This window comes from Sceloporus occidentalis, unplaced genomic scaffold, assembly GCF_023333645.1.
Source record: "Sceloporus occidentalis isolate IW3139 unplaced genomic scaffold, rSceOcc1.0.p SCAF_4, whole genome shotgun sequence".
In the NCBI taxonomy this organism is placed as follows: domain Eukaryota; kingdom Metazoa; phylum Chordata; class Lepidosauria; order Squamata; family Phrynosomatidae; genus Sceloporus; species Sceloporus occidentalis.
The window spans coordinates 14,863,905-14,883,591 of NW_028316984.1; positions in this window are offsets into that span (position 1 = coordinate 14,863,905).

Sequence of the window (19,687 nt, forward strand, 5' to 3'; positions counted from 1 at the left end):
GTAGACCAAAGTATATTGGCAGTTGTTATAGGTGTCAGTGAATTGATTCACCTCATAAGCTCAGGGGAATAAAAAATAGCTGCCCATGCAAATAGCTATTGTGGCTCTAATAAAGCCCTTCCTTTATTGAACCTTCTAATAGACCTTTGAGAAAGTTTGCTGCAGTTCCATCTTGCAGAAAGGGAAGGGAAACTCGGAATTGCTTTGCCAAAGCCTCCCAGTCAGTTCTTAATTAGTCCAACTAAAGAGCTTTCAGGTGTAAGTTTGATGCTTATATCTTGTATCTAATGGAGGTTCCCCTGCTTCCATATAAATCAGGGATGGGAAACTTCCATTATAATTTATACTGTACACAAATTAATTACTTGAATTTCATGACTAAAATCTATATGCTATAGTCAGTGGGCCTAATTCAGCCCCAAACCATTTGTGGGGAGGTCTTCTGGGCCTCCAGAGTAGGATTCAGGGAACACAATGAGGTGTATCATGGTGACAGGGGTTGCTCCCTTTTGGTTCTGCTGGGTTCTGCCATCCCACCAGCAGGAGTCACTTCAGTAAACTTAATGAAATCTTTAAGAAAAATGAAGGGCTCGTGGCCTCACTTTTGCACAGAAAGGTAGATATCTCAAAGTGGTTGTTAATTTCTCAACAGAATGTCTCACCAAATCAGGACACCCTGTCTCACTGATATAACTAGTAATTTTGTGCATATTCTTCACATCCCTACTAGTCTCTCAAGACTTGTCTACACTGGGGGGGAAATGGCAAACTCACCCCAAAGCCATTACTGACAGTTGTCATGATGCACAGTTACTTCCAGGGAGATCCCTCAGGTTTTGGTCCTCAATCTGACTGTTCCAAACTAAGAAGCTTATCGCTTGGGCAAATGTCAGCTTCCCTCTTCTTTCTTCAATTCTGGATCTGGGATGCCCCCAGATGTTATCGTACCTAAATAACCACTGATCTAGGTGGGATGCTGCTGCCCAGATGCATCCCGGGTTGAAGTCTCGCTCAGCCGGCCAATTTTTGAAGTTGGAAGCTTCCCAACTTTGAAAAAGTGCTGGTTGAGTGAGGCTTTGACCTGGGATGTTTCCGGATGGCAGCAGCCTGGCTCGATCGGTGGCAGTTTAGTTATGATAACCTCTGGGGGCATCCTGGATCCAGAATTGAAGCCAGAAGAGGTAAACTAGCTTATTTGCTCAAGCGATAAGCTCCTAAGCAAAGTTGAGGAAAAGCCCATTGTTTCTCAGAAACACTGGAATGCCTTCAAGTTCTTTTGTCATGGGATCAGCTGGACTGGGTCCAATTTAGCCTGATCCAATGTCCACACACCAAGAGGTACACCATCACGTCTGCTGATGTCAGAACAGGGTGCCCATGTGATGAAAAAGGAGAGGGTAGAGTGATCCCCTTTTTGTTCATCATATCACATGGCAAGGAGTCCTGTTCTGTCTTCAGCAGAAACATTGACATGCCAGGTAGGTTACTGCAAGGAATTGCTTTTAAAGATTGGCTCATATGCACAAGAATGATGCATCACATCGGTTTCAGCTCAGTACATATAGTCACTATCATAGTTGGTCTGAGAGCAGAACATTCCAGATTGGCTCAAAATTAAGCAGCAAGTGTAGATGTGCCCAGGGTAGAGGTGTTTACATGTGCATGCGTGATCTCTCTCTTGCTCTCTTTCTCTCTCAAACATGCTTTTGCTTGATGGAACTGGAACAGCAGGCAAGAAAAGGAGGAGGATTGTAATTTGGGTCTTCCAGCTATTATTGGGCTTCTCTTTAAAACAAGAATCTCTGGGTAGCTCATCACAAATGCAGAAATTAGATGCAAACACTGGAATGTTCAGCTTGCCACAGATATCACAAAGTTGTGGGGGAATTACTACATTTAACAACATTGGACATAGGACTTGGTGGCTTCAAAAAAGCTCACAAAGGTGTTGGGAGTTTGCAGGAGGTTGTCGTATTTGTTATTATTATTATTATTTTTAAAACGACCAAATGATATTTTTAACATCCCAGATTATTTTCTGGTAATTCTCAGCAACAGCTGTGACTGTTTCTTATTACCCTCAGCTATATCAGAACAAAAATGCTGTCAGGATGCACACACATCAATAGTAGCGGTTCACAATACTTGGTTTTGTTTGGGGGGGTCAGTTTCTCTACGGATATGGGGATTCTTCTTTAATGTCTTCTTCTCTTTTTATGTCTTTTTTATAAGAGTTCTGGGCCTGTTACAGACTGCCAAAATAAAGCTGCTTTGGGTCTCCTTGGAGGTATGCTATTTAAATGATGCATGGGTCCTAAGAGTCTGGAGGTCGTGCCAAAGCCACACTCCATTCCTAAGCACTGGAGCGCAGCTTTGGTGCAGCTTCTGGATTCTTGGGATGCATGCATCATTTAAACAGCATACCTGTAAAGAGAACCGAAGCAGCTTTATTTTGGCAGTCTGTAACAGGCCTTAGTATCATAGCACCTCAGTGCCTTGATGAAATGGCGCTTTTGTATTATAACACTAGAAGTCTAAGTATTAAAAAAATTAGAGAGGAGAAAAATTGTTCTATAGACCATAGAAGCACAGCCAAATCTCAGGAAACCATGGCCACTGTTTGTTTTTTTTGTTTTTTTTAAAAACCAAAATTTCAAAGAGGCCTAATGCTGATCCAAAAGAAGAATTACATCCACTGAAAAAACAGCCTCCAGAAAGGATGGTAAAAGTTTCAGTGAGACAGAATAGGTGGACACAGAAAAAATGGAAAAACATAGTGAAACCTAAGGAAATGTATTTCAGGATCTCACACATCTATAGGCTAATCTGGAAGAGCTCTCAGAAACCTCTCTTGATGTGGTCCCTACCCTTTTAAAATCTCTCTCTCTCTCTCTCTTTTTGAAGAGCCTAGGAGTTTTCCATAGTGATAAAAATCCTCTTCCATTTAGGGGAACTTTCATTTTTATCAGAGTAGCATCTTGTCTCATGTTCATCATGGGGTGAGGGGGCCCACACTAACTGCTACGTTGTCGGCTGCCTTCCTGTTCCATATAAGGGACAATACGTTCCAACATGAGGTGGCAGAAGTAGAAAAACAGTAGTTCTCACCTCACAACTCTGACACACACCATATTCCACTGCATTTCTGGAACAACTTTCTTCTATTGTCTTTAATTCCCTTTGCATCTTGAAAGGACAAGATAGGCTATAAGCTTCAATTATGCTGTGCTCAGGCAGAGAGGAAAGCATAAAAAGATAATGAAGTCCATCTTTAAACTAGGGATGGCTGAATCTGCCAGTTTCAATTTCTTCCTCATGCACATTTTGTAAATCTCAAGTCCTTTCTATTCTGAACGTGAAGAAATCTGCAAAATTTGATAAATTCTTCAAAAATCAACTGATTTCTTCCACATTTGAGCCAGATAAATTCAATAGGTACAGTCATTCAGAGCATGGATGGAGACACATTGCCTGACATATGGATGTTAAAGATAAGAAACTTGCCAATAGTAAAAAGCTGGCGCTGATTGAATGCACAGGTCACTTCAAACCCAAAATTTGGGTCAAACTATATATGTTTAGTAACATATTCAAAAGAGGTAATCACTCAAGTGGTGGAAGGCATCTTTTAAGCATGGCATGCGATTACCTTAAATTGCATACTTAGCATACTTTGCATTGTGATTAATTATTGAAAGAAGGGTTTAATTTACAAATCTGCTGAAACAGATATCTCAAAAAATGAAGGAAAATGTATTACTTAGGCCCGAAATACATGGGCCAAAAGAAGCGGCTTTTGGGTGCTTTGGGAGCATGGCATTTAGATGACATGTGCCCCCAAAGAGACCAGAACCTGTGCTGAGGCCACACTCTGATCCAAAGGACCGGATCAAAAAAGAATTGGTTTAAATAGACTCCTGGCTGGTGCAGCTTGGAACCTGTGGCAATGACCTGCTTTGGGACCTTCCTGCCCATCTGCTTCACCCTTTAGTTACGGGGCATATGCTTTCCCCTTTGTGTCAGGTTTGATCATTCAAATTAATCAAAGGCCTGAATGTGAGAGGAACAAATCATTAGTTTTGTTTTCTCTTTCATTCTGTTTTTTTTAAAATGTTAAAATCTTCTTATCCTAGATATGAAAGAAATTGCCATTTGGGTAAATTCATATCTAACTGGTACTGTAACAATATTCCCACCCATTCCTAACTGAAAATTGCACCCACACATTTTTGCAGCAAGAAAAATAATAGCCGCTACAAAAGCAACCAAAATGTGGCATAAAAACTATGTGTCATATTGATGTCCTTAATCAAAACTGACAGTAGATATCTACAGTCTCTCATCGATCACTTTCACTTTTATAGCTTCTTTTGCTTTCCCTTGGAAACTCCAACTGGGGACCATTAACCCCACCCTAATAATTTAATATTTCTAGTTTTTCCTCAGCCATTTAAATTTATGTATTAATCTCAGACTTAATCCTTCGCTGGAACTGATGACATTTGGAATACATTAGCAATGTTTTCATCACAGCAGATGTTGACTGGAACCGACAACCCAGTCCTAGTTATCGGTGTCACCAGTGGTTAATGTTCTCTCATTACTTGTCTTCGTTCCCTACATAATAAATATAGAATGAAATGAATTGACTGTGCATGTTTAGGTCTTTTTACAGGGGTTACCCTTCACCTCATGATTTTGTTAACATCTTAGTTGGGGGGTTAGATGGGGAGGAAACTGCTATAAATGTACATTCTCTTCTATGAATCCATGTAAAGAGAAAGAAATCACTTCCAGATGCCTTCATGGGATAAAGTGGCTTAACAGTGCTTCAGGTGTCCCTTAAAATGTTTTTAATCACTTGCCAGAAGGTATGCTACAGAATTCCTAAAGGCAATTATAGCAATAAGATACATAATAAATGTCTCTTGAGTATATAAACTGTGTAAGGAGCAAGCATTAAAAAAAAATCAAAGAGATCTGACCAGCATCCCTAACCCCCTTCAGAAACACCCCTCAACACAAACCCACATGCACCCCTTGTTGAGATGCTGTTACCTCCTCAATAGGTAAGGAAACATGCTAGCTGCTAATACAATGAAACTAAGCAAAATGTATGTACTTGAAATGTTATGAATGTGATTTCTCTCTTAATTTAGGATGTTACTCATCTGCAGTTCTTTTGCTTCTTTCTTTCTTTTTTTTAAAAAGATACACGCAAAATTTCCAGTATAACCACACTTTACAACAACATAAATGTAACCTTTCCATGAGCCCTAGCAACCAACCCCAAATTTCCAAAGGCACACATTTGCAATTCTGTGTCTCCATAGGGAAGGGAATGGCATAACTGGAGAAGGCTCTGTAACTGGGTCTTCCCAGTTACTTAATTTATACTTATTAGATGCTTATAATATTTTCTTAGCATTGTGTGAGATGAATAACAATAGTACTGTAATATCCTAACAATGAAAAAATCCAACCCACCCTGGTGGGAACTAAAGGAAAATTTCATTGGGGGCAAAATTCTAATTTGGGAGCAACCATGGGTGTTGCTACCAGGAGGGAGGCAAAATGAGGGCATTATACCCAAAATAGGAGTTATGCCTCCCAATTTTCCTTCAGTCCTCAAATTTCTAGCATCATGTTGCTATATGCTTTCAAGTCATTTTTGATGCATAGTGATGGCAAGGTGAAACTATCATGGGGTTTTCCTAGCAAGGTTTGTTCAGAGGAGGTTTGCCTTTGCCTCTCTCTGAGGCCAAGAGAGTGTAGCTTGCCTAAAATCATCCTGTGAATTTAAATGGCTAAGCAGGGATTCAAACCCTGGTCTCCAGTCTCATAGTACAATGCTCAAACCACTACACCATTCTGGGTCTATTCTAATAATGTATATGTACATTTGCCTTCAAGTTGCCTGATGACTTTTGTCAACACCATGAATTTCATAGGATTTTCTTAGGTAAGGAATATTCAGAGGTGGTTTTACTAGTTTCTTTGGAGCTTATCACATGTACATGCAGCCTGACTGCAACCTAATGGGATGCAGCCAGGACGTGGGATGCAGCCAGGAATTACTGCATGTTATTCACCACCGATTCTGCCGGCAGAATACAGCCCAGCTGCATCCCAGGTCCCAGGTATACTCTGGAGGTCACTTTTCCAAGTCAGAAAGCTCCTGGCTTTGAAAAGTTGCTTCTGAAGCATGCCTGGGAGCCAGGATGCAGCCAGGCTTTACTCAGCTGGTGGAATCGCCAGTGAATTATGTGCGATAATTGCTGCTTGCATCCCATGTCCCGGCTGCATCCCATTAGGGTGCAATTGGGTTAAATGTACATGCAATGAGCTCCTTCATCTGGGCATACAGAACTATAGTTTATACCTCCAAAGGAATAGGGCGGTCAGAATGACTGGGGAAATGCAAGCGCTGCAAATGAAAGAGTTCTAGGTGTGAAAGAGTTTCAGTGGCTCAGGAGCTGGACAGATGTGCAGCATCCAGCCACCCCTTTAATAGCTGTTTGCAGCATGGTGATGTTGTTAGGACTAAAGCAGTTTTGCTTGCACAGTGCATTAAAAGCACAGAGCAATTCAAACTCCTTTTTGCATGCTCAACCGTCATTAGTTCCTATTCCAAAACAACCCTTTCCCAGGACTGTCCCATTGTCTCTGTCTATACCAGGCTTTTCCATGGGACTGGCCATGGCAGCTCTCAGTGTCCTCTACCTCTCCTTTGCATCTGCTGCTTACCCAACTTCAGGAAAGATAAATATCTCATCCATTCAGGAACGCCAAGTATGACATAACCCACCATACCATAATACAAAGCAAAGCGGGCACAATTCAATTGACTAGAAAGCATGTCATGGACTCAGAGGGACTCTGATCCTGATAGGCAATCCCCCCAATTGTTTCCCCATCACTAAACCTTTGAATGACTGGGAATACAACATTGAGTATAGCACTATGGGGAGCAGGAAAATGAACCCTTTTCTCCTTGTGTCACATTCCAAATCCAAACTGCTCTCTCCCCATTCCAAAACTACTTTTAGATGCAAAGGAGTCAAACTGGGGGAGAGAAACTGGAGTAGTTGTATGGATACCTGTCTTATTTTATTTAAAGCTAATAGTTTTAGGAGGCAATTCAAGTTGGGGAAATGGTGTGTGAAGGATAAACTGTGTATACTTCTGGCCCGGGCAGATGGGCCATGGAAAGGTTTGCTTTGTAATACAGAGAGTTTGTGATCAGAAATAATTAATCCTTCATTATGCTACTTTGTAAGTGTGACCAAACAGGGGGAAATCAAAATTAAAGGCATTAGATGTTTCGGAGATGTTCAGTTGCTGTTAGATGTTCATGTTGAATGGCTGGTCCTTTCCAAACATTGCTTATATTCTCAGAAATATACAGAATGTTCTGCAGGAACACAGAGTATACACAGTATACACATAGTGTTCTGAAGGAAAAGTTGTTCATAAGTGCATTCAGGGCTCCTTTAAAGGGTACCTTGGGAACCTGTACTTTTTGAAGCAAAAGCAACAATTGATGGTGTGTATGTGTGGGAGGGGAGACATCCTTATCTCTGGAGTTTGAAAGGAGATTATACAAGTTCATTTATCAGCCCTGCTTTCTTCGTTTTATGAGTGGGTATGATGAATGCTGAGTGTTTGTAAGAGCTGTTTACAGAGGGATCAGAAAGATAAATGGGTTGATGGGAAAGCTCTTAAATTCCTGGATCCATCGTTGCACTACATAAAGCATGGACTCTATTATATGAAAAAGATGAACAGAGCAAAGGTCTTAAGATGTTTCTCTCCTCGAAAGAGGCTTTAATGATATTGGACGTATTTTCCATTATGAGCTTAGAATATTTAGCTGTTGCTGAAAACCAGAGTTCAGCATTGCTCCATAAAACAGTTAACTGAATCAAGATGGTTCAGTTTTAATAACTAAATATTGCAACTGACTCCCCAAAGTAATCCCAGCCCATGGGAGAGATGAGAGTGTTATATCTACCCACTGGGGGGACTTTATGTATAAACAGATCAGCCTCACAAAACTCACAATAAATAAGTAGAAGTTTCTATGCAATTTGAAGATTTAAAAATAAATTTAAATAATTGAAACACATTTCAAATTTCAGTACATCTTTAATGGAGCTCTGTTACAGATGGGAAAATATTCAGAAAAATGGTTGAACAATGTGTGTCTTGAGGGTTGGGAAATCCTGGCGTGATGGGAATCTTTGCAGTTTGGGACTTATTCTGTGCAGAAGCTGCATATGATTTGTGTATGTGTGTGTACAGAAAACAACATGTTCTTTGCAGAAATATAATCCTAGTTTTGGGACAGAAAATGCTATTCTCTGTGCCAAAATACCCACATGCAAATTTTGTGCAGAATAAATTTTGAATGAAAATCGTTGTTGTTGTATGCCTTAAAGTCATTACTGGCTTATGATAATTCTGTAATGGGTTTCTTGGCAAGATGTGTTCAGAGGAGGTTTGCTTTTACCTTTTCCTGAGGCTGAGAGCATGTGACTTCCCCAAGGTCACCCAGTTTCATGGATGAGTGGAGAATTGAATCCTGGTCTCCAGAGTCCTAATCCAATGTCTAAACCACTATGCCATGCTAATCTTTGAAAATGGCATGGTTTTTGAGGACTTTCTCATAGTGGAGAAAAAAATAGCTAAAATTACTGCTTCCTTTGAGAATGAAAATTGCAAAGAATTACACCCCAAGTCTCTGCTTTATTAATTCATTATTTTTATTATTACATATTTCCTATTATTTTTGTTATTGCAACATTTGTGTTAGGAAATCTGTTGTCTATTCAGGAAATGAATGTCCACTATCCTTGTAACAATTGAAACAGATTAAATGGATCAGATTGTACCAATTGTTTGCATTTCCCCCCCTTGGGCTAAATTAGTGTTTTTTTGAGCAGAGGTTGACAACACATGGCCTGTGAAGTGCATATGGTCTTCCATATATATTTGTGTCTCTGCCAACCAAACTGCCATCAAAACTCTAACCATTGCCATGAACAATGATGGAGAAAAGAGCTTTATCTCCTCTCCTAAATATGCTGCATAGTCTATATTATTGCAAGACTGAGAATTTGTATGGGAAAGTGTCAGTTGAGCCTGAAGTATTATTGGAAGCTTTCCCCATAATCCTGGCAAAGGTGCCAAGTACATTATTTTTCCTTTAGGGAGATTGGCTGATTGTTCTTAACAGCTAGATCTTCCTCAAGGCTTTGAAATGACTAGGAGACACACTTCAAATGGGACATTTGCCTCACACATCTAGCTAAGGGTGGTATAATTTGTATGAAGACAAACTACAGAAACTGAACTTTGAGTTGGTGAGTGTGACAAAAAAGGTGGGTGGGAGGACCAAGTGGGAGAACTGACTTTATCCTGTGTAAGATATCCGCATTTTGGGATGCTAGTGGCCTCTCTTTAAAGATCTAATATGGAAACGCTGTCTTTGGGTTCTCTGTTGGGATATTTAAGGGCAACTGTAGCAGGGGCCAGTTTTTACTTTCCTTGTCCTGCAGAGGATGGTTGTTGCACATTTTTATCCAAAGAACAGCTGAAAATCTGTCCCAGAAATGACTTAAAGTCTACTTTTTGTTCACTTTTCTAGGTCTTTCAGCTAATTTAACCCCCAACTTTGGAGCACTTTTGTAGGTTTCAGAGGTCCAGGTAGGAGCTGTTTTGATATTTAAAGTCATTCCAGGTGGCATTTAATGGATTTTATCATTTTTTTTTTATGGTGGGCAGGGTTGGAGGCAACTTTGTGGCTGCCAAAAAGAGTTGGGGGGGGGGGGACCTGTAGTCCACAGGGCACAGTTTCCTATTTCAAAGTTAAGGAGTCTTTCCAAAGCCTGCATACTTGTAAATAAATTGAAATAAAAAATAAAGAAGCAAGGGGGGGAAAATCCCCTCCTTTGCAGTTTATGGTTTTACAAAGAGCAGGGTAGTTTGCTGTTTTGCACTATGTTGTATATTGGTGGGGGTCTGTGTGTGGTGGTGGTAAGGCAACTGAGGAGGATTTTCTTTTGTAATTCTTGTAGTATGGGTTTGGTATTATTGGCAATGGTTTCTGCCAGTGAAGCAAGAGGTTCTGATAATCCCTCAGAGGTTCTGGTAATCTCTTTGGGGGTACACTATGTATCTGCCTATCATCTGAGGATGAAACCGACGAAATACAAAAATGCTTGTCCCCAGGAGGCTGGCTATCAATTGACAAACTGGCCATACCAATTACACTGTGGAGTATTGTGATCTGCATCAGTGGAGGGAAAACCCATGCTGATGAATTAAGGCCTTTGTTACGCTAAACCAAAATCTTCTGAATTTTGGTATGTGTGTGTGTTTTCTCTTTGGTCCCAAACAGACATTGTATTCTGGGTAGCCATGATCCCTGAAGTGTGGGAGCACATCTACACCACCCCATATGCACATCAAACAGAATAGTTTGAGAGTTGCAAATAAGAAACTTTAACACCTCTGAAGTCAGGAAGACAGACAATTGAGGAAGGATGTTTTGTCAGAGAAGCATGAGAAGGCTGATATACTGTACAACTTAATTCTCAACCTGAAAATTGCCAGACCAAGCAATCCTTTACAATGCAGGTTTGATTTCCTTTGACGTAGGACAGACACCTTTGCCTTCAGGCTAGTTTTTGCTTGTAAAAGATCCCCAAAATTCTTTGTCAGTGGGCTAGCTGGGAAGCACAGTGACACTGTGCCTCTATGAACTCTGACTGGGCCTGGTCTGTTTCCCTTCTGCTCCCCGAATGGTCGTATCCAATGCCATCTCCCTCACAATTGAATCCGGAGTCAAGCTTCGTCTTGTGTAAATATCACCATTAGTTCAGCCTCAAGCTATTCCAAGCTAACCTCTGATTTCCTTAGTCCTGACACGTACATGTGGGTGAATGTGGATTGTTGTGTGATTTCTCCCCTTGATAAAATAAACACTTCATTCAGAGAATTCTGTCTCTGCCATATTCCTTGGTACCCTTTTCTCTTGGTATAAATAAGAGAAATGGTCTTGAGGGTCCTTGTAGCCAACCTAATAAACTGAGCTAAATAAAATTCCTCTAGAGAGATCCTTGGCTACACCTTCAAGTGGAACTGTTGAGTTTGGTGAATTCCAGAAGAGACCAAAAGAAGTATTACAGCCATGCACACCAGTCAGTGAAATAATGTTTTGATCCACCAAACTTATGTGCTATAGCTTGTGAGTGAAGAAGTTATAACAGCTTTTGCAATGAGGAACAATATTGTTCCTATCATTGCAGTAAATATATAGCATCTGGGATCAAACAGCCGCTTATGGGAAGTCCTTGAGGACTGAGGTTAGTGTTCTGAAGAGGTGCAGCTGGACTGGCGAGGAAGGAGGAAATGCTTCTGTAAGCCTTGGGGCATGTTTGGCAGGGACTTACTTGCTTGCACACATGGGTGGAACCTTTGGCTCCATGTAGACCAGTTAATTTTGTAAGAGGGCTTGAGAGAAACAAGCTTTAAAGAGTAGGCACCAGATTCATACAAAGAGGGAGGGAGCAACAGTGGGTAGGTTTTTAAAAATCATTTCAAGCTATGCTTTCGTGGTTTTTTTTTTTTTTGTCTGTTTTGTTTTTAGTCGGGTTAGAGAAAATGGAAAACATTATGTCTCCTTGGGGTTCCTTTAAAAGACTGGCCAACAAATGTATAATTATTTGCTTACACTTTCATGTAAATGTGAAGGTGGGTTGCTCTTGCCACACTAATTCTTCAAGCTATGTTATCTTGAATAAATTTGATAATGTGTCCCAATTCCAGTTAATGGTGGTTTTTTTTTTAAGTCGAAAGTATTCTTCTTTGCAAAACAACATGTGTATTTGGGAAAAGCTGGAGCAACAAGGAAGGAGAAAGAGAATGTTCTTATTCAAAAAGTTTTAGCTGGTGTTTTTTACATTCCTGGACACTTACAGTAGCAGCCATTGCCAAATCACTCATAAGTAATGGTATAGGGAAAAATACACTCCCTGAGTTACTGTTTTCAGTATCTCAGGAGTGCTGCAGAAGGGCAATTTGCCTTCATTAGAAAGAACATAAGTTGAAAAAAATCAGATTTTTTTAAAAAAATTGTCCATATAATTTGCCTTATTTTTGTTTGGCTGTCTATGGAGATTTTCACATGGGGACAGGATAGGGCTGGGATCGCTCCCCCATCCTAATGCCATCTGTGACTGCAATGTGAAAGGCTTTCAAATCATAGTGCTGATCTCGCCATTAGCCTGTCATTATAGCGGCATTGCATTAGCATGAACTTCCATTAATGCAAAATGCCAGCCATTGTCACTTAAATGAGAGGTTAATGGTGAGATAATGATGGGATCTGTGTGACTTCATCTGAAAGTATTTTTTGCGATCACCATCATTCACGCTTCCTGGAAAGGATAAACACAAATTCCAGCTGAAAGTCTTTCCCGTGATTATGCAGGAAGGACGAGAACATGATGGGAACATGATGGGACAGGGATGGGACATCTCTCGTCTGATAATCCCCTATGATTTGGTCTCATTGTCTGTAAAAGATTACAAAAATAGATGGCATAGTCTTATCATAGAGTGGCACACTAGCTCAATACAAGTGCAAAATGGCACCCTTTCAATTACAGAAGCTGAGCAGACTGAAAGATGAATCTGACACTAGCCATCAGCACTGGGATCAGCAGGCTTGCTTGTGGGATGGAGGACAGGCCTTGGTCCAAATGTAGCTCTGCCCTTCAACACCTTGGTGCCACTCCTCACTATTTAACATCTAATGCCTGAAGTACCTAGCATTGGTATGCCTTGCCCTGCAGAGAGAGAGAGGGACCAGATTTTTATTAGATTGTTATTCCATTGCTCATTGAGGCCAAAATCTTACTGGAGATGTATCATGGAGTAACCTCAGCATAAGTATTTTGTTGGGGAACGTACAGGGAAATATCCAATATCATCTTGTACAAAGATCAGCAAGACAGCTCCCAGTTCTGGACCACAACTACAGATTTGTTTTCCTTTCACAGATAGAAAGAGCAGTCATCTTTTCTTGGGTCAGAGGTGTAGCTAGGGTGTAATAGGAGCTGCCCGTTTTTGCTCCTGAGGGGCGCCGCAACAGCCAAACCATGCAGCCTCCCTCCGCAGAAAAAAGAACCCACTAAAAGCGGGTTCATTTTGGTGCACATGGCAGATGCTCTAAGCGCACCATTGGCGTACTGTCACACACTTAATTCTGTACGCTGACTATCCATTATTGATTAAACACTCCCTGTGTTCTTTCTGAAGTTGCTTATCAACCTCATTAGCTAACAGAGATCGATAATGATAGGTTGCTAATAACCTAGCTAGAGATAGATAGAAAGAGAGAGAAAAGGAGGGAAATTTCTCTCCCTGTGGACAAAGTGGGGGAGATTTCACATCTTCTCATTAAGATAGGTAACATGTTTGAAATAGAACCTCTGAACCTAATTAACAAAAAGTAAAGATATAATTTATAAACACACCTCATATATCAACATTTTCTAGAATTTCCATATCTTTTTAATTAATATTTCTGAAATTTAACAAAACAAATTTTAGTATTCTTTCCATAAATACATGTAATTTTGCATCTTATTCATTTTTTAAAATAAAACCCTAAATATCACCTCAGTGCACCCCACCCCCGGAGCCATTCCCTTCTTTATACGTCATCCAAAATTTTAACTCCTCCTGTGGAGGTAATTTCCCATCTTCTTTTCTTAATACTTTTTCAACAATTTCCCCCATATTTCATCAGAATCATTTCTTTTCCATAATCCTTTTTTAACTTTCAATTTACATGTTAATTTGTCATTAATCGCTACCTTCCAAACTTCTTTATACCAATCCTACAATTTCACATTTATTTTTCTTTTCCGATTTCTTGCTATGATTAATCTCACAGCAGTAAACAAATTTGTTACAAGGTTTTCTTCTTCTTTTTTCCATTCTACTTCATTGTATATTGATAACAATACTATTTTTGGTTTTCTATCTCTCTTTACATTCATAATATTTTCATTCTTTAATATTACTATTTCCCAAAATGTTTGTACATATTTACATTGCCACCACATATGTATATATGATCCTACTTCCTGACAGCCTCTCCAAGAATATTTTGAATTCTCTTTGTTTATATTATGTAGTCTCACTGGTGTCAAATACCATTTCCAAATCAATTTATAATAATTTTCCTTAATTCGCACTGAATATTTTTAATGTCTTTTCCCCCAAATCTTATTCCATTCATTATCACAAATTTTACATCCTAATTCATCTTCCCATATTTCTTTTAAAATAATTTGGTTTAATTTTTTCCTCTTATTCTCCATTAATATTTTATAAATTTTACTAGTTATACCTTTCATATTTTCATTTTCCTCCATTACTTTTCCTTTCTGAATTATTTGTTCAAATTGTGTATATTTTCCCCTTGCTATATTTTTTTTCTTCCAATTTTTAAACCATTGTTCTATTTGCATAAAATGTAACCAAGACATAGGTATTCCCCTAAGTTTTTCTTTTATATTTTCTTTTCCAATTTTTTAGCTCCATCCAATTTTCAATTTTATCTATTTTCCTTTCCTTTAATTCCTTATCTAATAAATATCTTACCTTTTTGGAAATGTTTTTTCCATTATTATTGGTGTTAATCTTGAATTTTCATTCATTAATCTTTTTTATATTTATTCCATGTTATAATATATTTTTCATAAATGGGTTTTCAATTTCTTTAATTTCTTTCTTACTAAATTCTTTTTTTTTAAATCCATATCTGAAGGGCTCATTTATAGAAGTAAAATAAAAGAAATGTGAGTTTAACATCAGTTTACAGTCATAAAGATGATGTTACAATTTACATTCGGCACCACAGAAGCTTTTAATTGTGTATGTATATCCAGTATCTCAGTTCTGAACAAGTTGCCCAGTGCTGGATTTGAAGGTCTGGCATCATATAAAACAGTTTTTTTTGTAAAACAAAGACCTGCAAAATTGCAAACTGTTTCTTTAATGGTCTTTGAAACAAACCTGTGACCTGTTGACCCACAGGTGGAAAGACTATCTATAAATTTGCCCACAAACAAGCAGGCATTTGGCTTGGCAGTAAGAACTTCCCATGGAATATTTTTTAAAAAGCCTGAGTTAGGTTAGGTCAGCATTGTTTAAGTGCCACTGCTTTCTTTTTCTCCCTCAAACCTTGTTAATTTTGCTCAGCTAGAAAGCTGAAAACTGGAGCTATAAAACTAGGAATGCCATTGCTAACAAAAATTAGTATGAGCCAAGAGTTCCAATCCATGTCCGGAGGACGTGGAGGGATTATATGAACCTTGGAGCAATTAGTTAAATTGTCTCCCTTCTGGTAAATTCCAAAAGACATTATTAATTGAACTGCTGGTCCCTATTAGAGAGACCAGCTATTCAAGAACTCTCTCACTGTGCCCGAAGACATTCCTGAAATATATCTCCAGCTTTATGAAACACAGCATAGTAAAACACAACCAAAGGCTTGCCAAGTTCATATTTACTGAATGAAGCTAAACGCAAAGGCGGTTCTGACTTTACATATTTGGCAAACAGCAATCACTGCTGATGATTCTTAGCCAAAATGGAATTAAATGACTGAGAAACCTAATCTCAACGTTTAGGAAAATCACATGGTAGGGCCCACCTGGGACTGTACAACTTCAGAATAAAGGTGATGGGATTATATGACTGAATGCTTTCCAAAGTTAAAAACTGCTCGCCTGTGGAATACTAGCTTGTCAGAGGTCAAAACTAGTCTTATCCCTCCTATATAGCTTTTCATAAGCGGGGAATTTTTTCTTCTCACATTTATTCATTCCAATTACTTATTAGCCCTTTGTCAGGGCTATGTCCTTACAAAGTGAAGGCAAAATATCCCAGCATAAGGTAGACACAACTAAGTTGAGGTCTGGGAATAACTTCAATTAGATAATACAATTGATTCAGTAATAAGAAAATGTTTAATGCTGATACTCAAGGGACCAAGGGACTACTAAGTGGAAGAGAGTTCCATAAATGTGGAGACGCCAGTAAAAGGGCTCTGCCTTGGGTACTCAACAATCTAATTGATTTTACGAACAGGCACATGAGCAGGACCTCTGGTACAGTTCTTAGATTATAGTAAGGATGATATACAATTGAAGGTGTTCTTTTCCAGTTCAAAATTAATATGTTCAGTTCTTGAAATACCCCTTGAGAAGATACAGTCCTGAATAACTATGCCACTTGCTTTTTATGACTTTATACTTTAGTTCCCATTGATATAAAATATCTTTTTTGTTTGCATCAAAACATGGAATAATAAGACAATGTATATGTCATGCAGTCAGTTAAAGTCACAACTTCATTGTAGCGAACATAATTTGTACTGCATGCTGCAACTATGTGGGTTTGTTCTTAATAATGCAGGAGGTGGTTCATGACTAGCCTGAGCTTTCTTGACTGCTCCACTATCTCTAATTTATGGCTGGATCAGGACCATCTGTACATGCAGAAGGGGGAAGTTTATGGTCTTCCATGTGTTAGACTGTGACTCCCAACATCCCTAGCCAGCATCACCATTGGTGAGGAATGCTGGGATTTGTGGTCCTACATCTGGAAAACAATGTGATTTTCACCCTTACCCTAACATGAATGAAAGACTATAAGAGAATAACTTCCTCTCCATCTGACCACATATTTTGAGGTTCTGAAGGGAGGGTTTTATAGGTCTTTCCCTCTCTTCCTAGACCAAGAACTCTGAGTGGTTGGGCTACTGTAGATCTAAAGAAGCTTGTTTTCCCACTCTCAGATTCTGGGAACGGCAATTCCTGGGGAGGGGCAAGGACTCCTCCATCTATCAACTACTTATATAGGCTCTATTGCAGATTTTTTAAAAACACATTGTTCTCATTACCAAAAAGGTGCATCTCATTAACCTCGAATAAGTAATCCAATGAGCCAGCCAGGTCATCTGTCTTACATCAGGTCATAACCAGAGCTTGGAAACATATGTAAAAAGTTGTTAGTCTGATAGATTCCAAGCCTCCAAAGTAGTTTGTTACCACTATTTACAATTTTAAGAAGTTATACTTTACTTTTTCTTATTTCTAAAGGTAAGAGTCTAGAATTACTTAAATATTTACTTTTAAGGTTTTTTTTTAAATCTGACTGCTATAAATTGCTGGTCTATAGTACAATATACCCTCTGTTCCTGTCCACCTCATTCTTGCTCACATTGGGCAGCAGCATGTGTCACAATGTGAATCCCACCTCAGCCTTGTGATGTTCTTCCTCCATTGAATTAGACCACAGCTCCATAATAATTTTTAAAAATAACAAATAAGGAGTGACATTATGTCCCATTAGGTTATAACTGTTGTGCAACTTAGCTATGCATTAATCATTAATTACACATAACTTGTTAATTACAGCTAGTTGCTTCAAAGCTGTGTTGACAACACGTTAATCTGTTCCCTTTCCTCTGAATCCTTTTTAGGCATCTTAGGCGGGTTACAGACCGCCAAAAAATACGTAGTGACTACGTATTAGGGTTAGGAAGGTGCGGTGCTTCCGCACCTCCCTAACCCTAATACGTAGTCACTACGTATTTTTTGGCGACAGCCTTTCCAGATGGCCACCGCCATGTTTACATCTTGGACGCATAGCATCCAGACATGTCGCGGCGCCTATGACGTCGCGAGTGCGCCAGCAGCGCCTCGCGGCGTCATAGCTGCACCGCGGAAAGAAGCTCCATTTTGGAGCTTCATTTTTGCTCCGTAAGGGAGCCGCGCGGTTTGGCTGCAGCGGCTCCCTCACGGAGCAAACAGCGGCAGTGGCAGACCGCCGCAAAGCGGCGGTTTATAACCCGCCATAGATTTTCTTCTCCTTTCCATACATTCCATGGCTTAGTTTGGGGAAGAATAAACCTGAATAAATAAAATCTTCCAATGTCTGTAAAATCAGCATTTTGTCCTTTGGTAACCCCAAATTATTCTCTCCCTTAGTATATCTGCAACACTTACAAGGCCTGACTGTCATGGAAAAGTTTTGGGAGAAACATACAGCCTGTCCAAGTAATGGGTCTTGGCAGTAATGTGCTTAAGACTTACTGGGTGCTTTCTGGAATCCATCCTCAATTAAGATGAGGAAGTAGATAGATGAGCCAAAATTCAAAGACACATGGCACCGTTACAAGGGTGGAGTCTTCTAAAAACCCACAGAAAGAATACCAATGGGCCAAAATAAAGGTGCTTTGGGTCACTTTGGGTCACTTTGGGGGTTTGCTGTTTAAATGATGCATGCGTCATAAGAGTCCAGAAGCCATGCTAAAGCCATGCTCTAGTCCTAAGGGAAAGAAAATCTAGCCGAACTAAGGGGAAAAAAAGTCTTAAGGGAAAAAAGTCTAGCTGAACTTTGCTTTGCAGTGTGCCTTGCAAAAAACTGCAGAGAAAGCAATGCAGTCAGTCCAACCCCCTGCTATACTGGGACTGACAATCAAAGCACCCCTAACAGATGGCCATCCAGCCTCTGCTTAAAGACCTCCAAGAAGGGAGACACCACCACTCTCCAAGGGAGTGTGTTACATTGTCAAACAGCCCTTACTGTCAGGATGTTCATCCTAATGTTGAGGTGGAATGTCTATTCCTGTAGTTTGCATCCATTGTTCCGGGTCCTAAACTCTGGAGCAGCAGAAAACAATATGGAGCAACATCCTCAATATATCATTTTTTTCAAAATATTTAAACAAGGCTATCATGTCACCTCTTAACCTTCTCTTCTCCAGGCTCAACATACCTAGCTCCAAAAGTCATTCTTCATAGAGCATAGTTTACAGACCTTTTACCATTTTAGTTGCCCTCCTTTGGACAGCTTGTCAACATCTTTTTTGAATTGTGGTGCCCAGAACTGGACACGGTATTCCAGGTGAGCCCTGACCAAAGCAGAATAGAGTGGCACTGTTAGTTCCCTTGATCTATACACTATACTTCCATTGATGCAGCTTAGCATCACATTGGCCTTTTTAGCTGCCGCGTTACACTGTTGACTCATATTCTATTGAGCTCTATTAGGGCTCCTAGATCCCTTTCACATGTAGTCTCATTAATCCAGGTGTCCCCCATTCGATATCTATGGATTTCATTTTTCCACCTCTCATTACTGTAAAATTTTGTGTGGCATTCGGCACACCCCCTGTAACAAAGTATAGTAAAAACAATGAAGGTTCCCTGGATTCAGCTATTTATCATGACTTGCTTGAGGTGCAATATTATGCATTTTTATTAGATGTCGGGGGGGGGGGGGAGATCATGAATAATTTTATATGGAGCAGTTAGGGTTCCCCTGATGACTGAAGTAGGAGGACTAAAGCCAGCCCTCTTGTTGCTACATGGTGTCCTGACTACTACAGACCTTCCTGCCCCTTCCTGACCTCCTACACGTTCCTTTATCTCCCTCTTGTCTGGCTTCTTTTCTTGCAACAGTAAGAGCACCACTGACTTCACCTCCCTGCTCACCAGTTTAAAGCGACACTGTTAGCTTTGGGGTCACTGTTTCTCCAGAGGGTAGGCAGGTAGAAACAAAGTGAGGCAAAGAGGGGAGTGAGGAAGAGCAGACTAGA